This window comes from Oryctolagus cuniculus, chromosome 8 (assembly GCF_964237555.1).
Source record: "Oryctolagus cuniculus chromosome 8, mOryCun1.1, whole genome shotgun sequence".
NCBI classification, from domain to species: Eukaryota; Metazoa; Chordata; class Mammalia; order Lagomorpha; family Leporidae; genus Oryctolagus; species Oryctolagus cuniculus.
The window spans coordinates 137907558-137916056 of NC_091439.1; the positions used below are offsets into that span (position 1 = coordinate 137907558).

At 48.8% G+C, this 8499-nt stretch overlaps 1 long non-coding RNA gene across 1 annotated transcript; it reads right to left on the reverse strand.

Moving 5' to 3' along the window:
• Window positions 1-2394: 2394 nt before the first annotated feature.
• Window positions 2395-8295, reverse strand: LOC138843604 (uncharacterized). The gene is made up of 2 exons (XR_011378553.1): window positions 7893-8295; window positions 2395-6851 (listed from the first exon to the last, which is right to left on the reverse strand). It is a non-coding gene; the product is annotated as an uncharacterized lncRNA (long non-coding RNA).
• Window positions 8296-8499: the final 204 nt, after the last annotated feature.

Sequence of the window (8499 nt, forward strand, 5' to 3'; positions counted from 1 at the left end):
CAAACCCGGTTCAGAGGTCCGTTGGAAAGATGGAGAGAAACGGAGACTTAAAGGTACAGGCAAGAGAATAATTGCAGTGATGAACACAGACCCTGGAAGATCCAGGGGCTGGCGCTGTGGCGTAGGAAGCTAAGTCACCACCTGAGAGGCCAACATCCCATGAGGGTGCTGGTTTAAGTCCTGGCCGTCTACTTGCAGACCAGCTCCCTCTTAATGTATCTGGGAAGGCAGCAGAAGATGGCCCACGTCTCTGGGCCCCTGCACCCACGTTGGGGACCCACGTGAAGCTCTTGGCTCCTGGCTTTGGCCTGGCCCAGCCTCAGCTATTTCAGCCATTTGGGGAGTGAACCAGCAGATGGAAGATACCTCCCCTCTCTAACTCTGCCTTTCAAATAAAATAAATAGTTTTTCAAAAAGCTGAAAGTGCCAGTAGAGTCAAAGAATTATTAGAATGGGAAGCCCACAGAAGTGAGATGTAAATACTTATATAGATGTAGCAAAGAATGTGATCTTTTTACGTGTATTTATTTGAATGGTTGAGTTTCAGAGAGAGAAAGAGATCTTCATCTGCTGGTTCACACTCCCAATGCCCACAACAGCAGAGCCAGGTCTCCCAGGGGAGTGGCAGGGACCGAGTACTTGAGCCATTATCTGATGCCTCCCAAGAAGCACATCAGCAGGAAGGCAGACCTGAAACGGAGGCAGAACTTGATCCCAGACACTCTGACACAGGATGCCCAAGTCTCAAGAGGCAGCTTAACCTGCTGCACGACAACACCCTCCTCGAAGAACAGGATTCTTGAGATTAAGATTCTGGATGCTGTGGAAGGGTAGGCATTGGCAAGAATAGGACCATGAGAGTACATGGTGATGGTGGGAGGGAGGACAAGTCATGCGAGTGAGAATGTTCCCCATACGTTGTTTATAGTGACACTGATGACTCGAAAGAGGACATGAGTCACAGCAGGAACAGCAACAGCGAACTGGCCACTAAGATCTTCAACAGCAAGAGGGAAAAGAGTAACCATGAGAATGCTAGTAACTGCAATATGAAGCAGCAGAGTAGAGCAAATGCAAAGGCACGTGCTTCCGAAGATCCGAAATGTGTTAGGAAATGCCATGAATAAAGGCTTGGGAAGAGCAATGCGGAGCCAGGAGCTACTCCCCATGCCACGCGCCCAGCCTGTGCAGAGGGCATGAGGAAGGGCCAGCCCCCGCTCGAGTGGCATTCTAACGAAAAGGGTCCTCAAGGGCAGCACCAGATCTCAGCCAGAACACACTGCCCTACAGCAACACAATCTGATTGTAATGTGTCTACTCGCTAGACTACAGCAACACAATCTGATTGTAATGTGTCTACTCGCTAGAGCTGACACTGTGGCATACTGAGTTAAGCCACTGCCGGTAATGCCAACATCCCAGATGAATGTGGCTTTGAGTCCTGGCTGCACCACTTCTGATCCAGATCCCTGCTAGTGTGCCTGGGAAGGAAGCAGATGATAGCCCAAGTACTTGAGCCCCTGTCACCTATGTGAGATACTGCCTGTAATGCCAACATCCCAGATGAATGTGGGTTTGAGTCCTGGCTGCACCACGTCTGATCCAGATCCCTGCTAGTGTGCCTGGGAAAGAAGCAGATGATAGCCCAAGTACTTGAGCCCCTGTCACCTATGTGAGATATCTGATTGAAGCTCGTAGCTCCTGGTTACTCTGGAAATTTGGAGAGTGAACCAGTAGATGGTGGATCAGTCTCTCTCTTTCTCTCTCTCTCTCAAACTCTGACTTTCAAAACTAAATAAGTAACTCTTAAATAAAATGAGGGAGAGAGAGGATAACAGAAAGACAGAGAGAGAGACAGAGAGAGAGAGAGAGAGAGAGAGAGAGAGAGAGAAAGAAAGAAAGAAAGAAAGAAAAAGAAATTGATTGACTGATTGATTCTACCTGCTTGCTTACTCCCCTGACAGCCAGGCCAAATCCAGGAGCCAGGAGTTTTACCCAAGTCTCCTACATGGGTACAGGGGCCCAGGCACTTGGGCCATGTTCCACTGCTTTTCCCAGGTCATTAACAGGGAGCTGGATTGGAACTGGAGCAACCCAGGACCCAAACCAGCACCCATATAGGATGCTGGTGTCTCAGGCAGAGCCTTAACCCACCATGACACAATGCCAGCCCCAATCAGCAATTATTTCTTTAAAAAATTGCCTATTAGCCATGTTTTTAAAAGGTAAACATAAATAGGTAAGCTTAATTTTAGTCACACATTTTATTTAACCCCGTATAATCAAAATATGAATTTTATCATGAGAAACCATGAAGGCCAAAAGGAAATGATACAACCCTTTCAAAATACTAAAGAATAAAACCTGTCAGCACAGACTCATATACCCACCTAGATAACTTTTTTTTTAAACTTTTATTTAATGAATATAAATTTCCAAAGTACAGCTTATGGATTACAATGGCTTCCCCCCCCATAACATCCCTCCCCCCCCGCAACCCTCCCCTTTCCACTCCCTCTCCCCTTCCGTTCACATCAAGATTCATTTTCGATTCTCTTTATATACAGAAGATCAGTTTAGCATACATTAAGTAAAGATTTCCACAGTTTGCTCCCACACAGAAACATAAAGTGGAAAATACTGTTTGAGTACTAGTTATAGCATTAAATCTCAATGTACAGCACACTAAGGACAGAGATCCTACATGAGGAGTAAGTGCACAGTGACTCCTGTTGTTGACTTAACAAATTGACACTCTTGTTTATGGCCTCAGTAATCACCCTAGGCTCTTGTCATGAGCTGCCAAGGCTATGGAAGCCCCCTGAGTTCACCAACTCTGATCATATTTAAACAAGGCCATGGTCAAAGTGGAAGTTCTCTCCTCCCTTCAGAGAAAGGTACCTCCTTCTTTGATGATCCATTCTTTCCACTGGGATCTCACTCGTGGAGATCTTTCATTTAGGTGGTTTTTTTTGTTTGTTGTTTTTTTTTTTTTTTTCCAGAGTGTCTTGGCTTTCCATGCCTGAAATACTCTCATGGGCTTTTCAGCCAGATCCACATGCCTTAAGGGCTGATTCTGAGGCCAGAGTGCTGTTTAGGACATCTGCCATTCTATGGGTCTGCTGTGTATCTCACTTCCCATGTTGGATCATTCTCTCCCTTTTTGATTCTATCAGCTAGTATTTGCAGACACTATTCTTGTTTATGTGATCCCTTTGGTTCTTAGTCCTATCATTATGATCAATTGTGAACAGAAATTGATCACTGGGACTAGTGAGATGGCATTGGTACATGCCACCTTGATGGGATTGAATTGGAATCCCCTGGTATGTTTCTAACTCTACCGTTTGAGGTAAATCAGCTTGAGCATGTCCCAAATTGCACATCTCTTCCATCTCTTATTCCCACTCTTATATTTAACAGTGATCACTTTTCAGTTAAGTTTCAGCACTTAAGAAGAATTGTGTATTAATTACAGTATTCAACCAAAAGTATTAAGTAGAACAAACAAAAAAATACTAAGAGGGATAACATATCAAGTTGCTCATCAACAGTCAGGGTGAGGGCTGATCAAGTCACCGTTTCTCCTAGTGTTCATTTCACTTTAACAGGTTTCCTTTTTGGTGCTCAGTTAGTTGTCACCTATCAAGGAGAACAAGTGGTATTTGTCCCTTTGGGATTGGCTTATTTCACTCAGCATAATGTTTTCCAAATTCCTAACACCGCCTAGATAACTTTAAAGATGGTTTAAGTTCTGCCTTTCCCTTTTTTTCCCCCAAGATTGTATTTATTTATTTATTTATTTGAGAGTCAGACCAAGAGAAGGAGAAACAGAGAGAAAGGTCTTCCATCTGCTGGTTCACTCCCCAAGTGGCCTCATGGCTGAAGCTGGGCCATTCCAAAGCCAGAAGCCAGGAGCTTCTTCCGGGTCTCCCATGTGGTGCAGGGGACCAAGCACTTGGGCCATCCTCCACTGTTTTTCCAGGCTATAAGCAGGGACCTGAGTCAGAAGAGGTGCAGCAGTACACAAACTGGCATCCATATGGGATGCCAGTGGCGCAGGTGGAGGCTTTAGCCTACTACACCATAGCACCGGCCCCAAGTTCTGCTTTTCTTGCAGTCTTCAGATGCAGCTGGTATTTTGTGTGGGCAGCACATCTCTGCTGAGACCAGGCCCAGGTCAGTACTCAGCTGCCCCTGTGGGTAACAGCTGCTCTAGTGGACAGCACAGTTAGAACAAAGCGGTGCAGGAGAGGGTCACAGATGATACCAAAGACAGGGAACGCTACTGTGGCCGGCTCTGGGTTCCTGGGGACAGAGGAATGGCAGGGGGACAGGGAGCGGTGGGGGTTTGCATCAGAAGAGGGTATGCTCTGAACCCTCAGGGAATCTGAGTCAGTCATTAAGGACGGCCTGGGAGACTTGGACTTCAGGGGTGACTGAGAGTTGCAGGGCCCAGTGGTGAAGGAGTTTGTCCCAGTGTTTCCTGTAGGGATATGAGTAATCAATTCCAATGACAGCCTCCTTTGGGGGGTGTTGCCACTGGCAGCAAGGACGAAGGGCAGGTGGAGGGTGTGGGATGGGGGGCTGTATCAGAGCTCTTGGAACCCTGTGGCCCTCTGGCAGCCCTGTGGGGGAGGGGCTCAGCCTGGGAGAGGGGTCAGAGCCCTGGCCTTGCAGCCAACTGTGAAGGACAAAGCTGCAGGAAACAGAGACTGGCCAGGCACAGGGAGGGCATTTGCTACTCTGAACAATACAGTATTGTGCTGGAGAGAAACGGCACAGAATGGTGATACTGATGACCAGCCTTAGCTAAAGGACGCCAACAGGACTTTCAACAGGAAACCTCCACAGAGCAGACAAAAGAAGGCGAGGAAAGAGAAAAGGGCAGGACAGGAAGACCAGAGGGTGGAGTAGGACAGGGAGAGGGCAGTCGGAGGGCATGAGCTAGGGACAGGAAGGCTTCTAACCCTCGCTGTCCCGCTTGTTCTCAGGGACGCTACAAAGACCTGCCCTCGGTGCTCTGGGGGCCCCGCCCTGCAGCCCTGACCTGCGCACACTGTCAGTCCTTATGCACCGCACCTGCTCCTAGGCACACCCTTCTGGACACAGCGACCTTCTCTCAACGCTGCCATGCAGGGCCGTCTGTCTCTCATTTGGATCTCCTTGCCCGCCCTGCAGAATGCTGCGTACAAACGACATCGCATATGTCCCTGGAATCAATCCCTTCTTGGCATCTGCATTCCCTTCCATGTTCTTTCCAGAAAACGGGGCTGCTTCTCAGCCCCCAGCCAGCACTTTCCCACCAAGTCATCCTGTAAGCCCCAACTTGCCTGCCTCAGAAACGCACATGAAGGGCCCAGCAGTAACTGTGGCATCCACACGGGCTTTCTTCACTCCCAGCTGTTGCTCAACAACTCCAAAATGTGGGTGTACGCAGCAGCTGTTCTCAAAGACAAGGTGCAGGCAGCGTCCAGGGACAGTTCTGCAGGCCGTGAAGTGGAAAGGGGAGCTGCAGGCCACCCTCGGGAGAAACGCGCCCGGGGCAGGTTCCCCAAGACGGAAGAGGCAGGGGAAACGTCACTGGGGTTCACAGGGGCTGTCTCTCCAAGCAGCATCGTTGCAGGAAACATTATCTCAGAGCGCAAAAAATAAAAAGGCCTGTGAGAAGGCTCCACTAGTCTAATTTTAGAATAGCATTCCACGCGGTTCAGGAGAAAAAGGTAGATGTTTGCTAAATTCGTTCAAATTGCTTTGACTGCGACAGAATCGCATTCCCCTTCAGAGTCAGACAAGCCCAGCTCAGGCAGGAAGGGATGCACGAGCTGTCCTCGGCGTAACCCTCAGGGCTGCCTGCACCTTCACGAGCGCCTCCCTTAGGACCCACAACGGCAGGACATTCAGCACCCAGGCAGGGGGGTGTCCAAGACCGTGCTCCGTCAGGCTGCGTCACCTGCCCTGCCCTGCCTTCCATCCAGGGAAGGACTTGGCCTGAGAAGAGCCACGGAGCCAGCAAGCAGCTCCCCATGGCCTGAGGGCGTCATTGTGCGTGTCTGAGGGACACCTTTGCTTCCTTTGTCGTCTCTTCCTCGTGGCTGCTGACCTACAGGGCTGACCGGCCTCCCATGCCTCCATTCCTAGCCATGACATGGGAATAACAACGGTAGCACTGTCGTCACAGAGCTGCTGTGTGGGTCAAAATGCATAACGCATGCAAACCAAGAGAAATCACTTGGAGTACTTCACAGCCACAGACCACTGGCCTTCGAGAAATTCCAATTATCTCTGTCCCTGCCAGATCTTGTCTGTATGTGCTTCAGAAAGCTCTAGAAAAGATGCCATTGTGATCGCATCTGGCCATCCAACCTTGATTTCACATTCACTAGAGGGGAGAGAATCCTGATGTCATTTCAAGTGCACAGGCAAGGCAGCTGCAGTATGCCGATACTTCCAGGACCCAAGTTATGTCTGTAGGTGTTTAATTAAAACACAAGAAGTACATCTCCCATTTATACTTAAGTTCTAGCTTCTCTTCTGTAAAGTCAAATGTTTGCAGTTATGTCCCACGTTGGGCATTCTGTAGAGCAATGGACGCGGATACAGAGGGAAGAAATGTATAAAGCACATTAAAGACTGTCTCTCTGAGGAAGCATCTGGTAAATCTTAGCCATTTTAAGGGGGGACATCTTTGCAGGCCTAAGTCTGGCCTCAGTCTCTTCTTGGTCCTGACAGCCACTAGTTTTAATTTGAAGTTCATTTTTCAGTATACTGTGAGCTCCCCTTCCCTTCCGCAAACAGACACATTCCTCGCTCCTACACCGTCGCCATCGCCAACTCTTCCCTTGAAGGATCTAAACCAGAAAGAAAACAAATATTCTCCAGTGAAACCAAAAAGTTGAATACATGTTGGGATTTGACTAAGATCTGGCTGCCCAAGCTCTTGCAGACACTTAAGCCCAAAGTTTTATGGTAACAGTTAACAAATTCATGCTGATGGCTGACAGCTTCAGACGGACGTTTGATCTAATCACAGCACCTGGGAGAGGAGCTGGCATGAGGTCCTTGGGTAGAAGGTAGCTTCCACCAGATGGTGAATTCAAGAAGAGCAAGCTTGCTGTCTCTGCTTCCTTGTCTGGCATGTGCTCAGCCTCCTGCCACCCTCGGACCTCGCCAGCAGGGCTGCCTGGTCCTGGACTGCAAACCTCCAGATCACGAGCCTAAATAAATCCTGTTTCTTCCTACGAAGCGCCTCTCAAGCATTTTAGTAAAGCAACAAGATGTGGCCAACACAACACCTGGAACCATTACCCCTCCCCTCCATGGCCAGGGTGGGTGCACTTCCACTGCTCTGCTCCTGCTGGCCCACAGCTTGGGAGTTTAAGGAGTGGACTCTGTACCTAAACTTGTCCAAGAGTCTCATGCTGAGGCTAATTTTGTCAACCCAGCCAGTCCTTGAGACCTCCAGGAGAGTCCTAAAGCCAAGAAAGCCCGCAGGAAGGAGGGTTGTAGATCCCCATTCTCACGGAAGGCCCCTTCTGTGTGCCAGGGACATGGGTTCAGCACATTATTTTTAATGTATTCAGAGTATTTTAACATATTATTTTAAATGTATTTTTATGTTCTAATTTCAAAGGAAGCATGATGTGAGAGAGAGATTCCATCCGTTGGTTCACTCCCCAAATGCACAGAACAGTCAAGGCTGGGCCAAGCCAAAGCTAGGAGCTCAGAATTCCATCTGAATGTCCCACATGGTGGCAGGGACCCAAGCACTTCAGCCTTCACCTGCTGCCTCCCAGGGTGCACAGTAGGAAGCTGGACTGGAAGCTGAGGGAGAACCCAACCTCAGGTCCTCAAGTACACACGGGATGTGGGTCTCCCCAGAGATGACTTACCCACACTGTGCCACAATACCTGCCCCTTTAAATAAGGTGGATATACTCAACAGACCACACGGCTTCTAAGTTGAAGGTGAGCAGGTCGCATGTTGCAGCCTGTGTGGGGAGGTTTCAGGTGAACTCACAAGCTAATGAGTATGCAGTGGAAACCAGCTGGTCTTTGTTGGAATGCAGGCCCAAGGATCTGATTCGTCTGTTTCTTGTTCCTCCCTCTCAGAACTTCTCTTCTACGCAGCATCAGGCACTGCCCCTCCTTGCAGAGTCAGCTGAGGACGCTTTTAATTGTAATTAGATCTGTTTTCCCCAGAGTCAAACACGTGCTCATGTCTGAGAACATTTCAGAAAGCCAAAGTAAATAAGCAAAGAAACCTTTCCCGTGGCGCACCACTTTGATTTTCCCAAGTTTTTCCCAGCTATTAAAAGATACGTCAACTGACAGGAAATCATTTCCTGGGCGGCACACGGTCTCCCAAGGGGAAGTGTCACTTCCTGTCCACAGCGTTCTAGCCTGGCCGAGGAATGCGCCTGACTTCCTCTGAAAGACTCCTGGGGTTCTGTCTCTTGGGTAATTAGGTGTTCAAGTCATGAGCCCCACCCACGATGT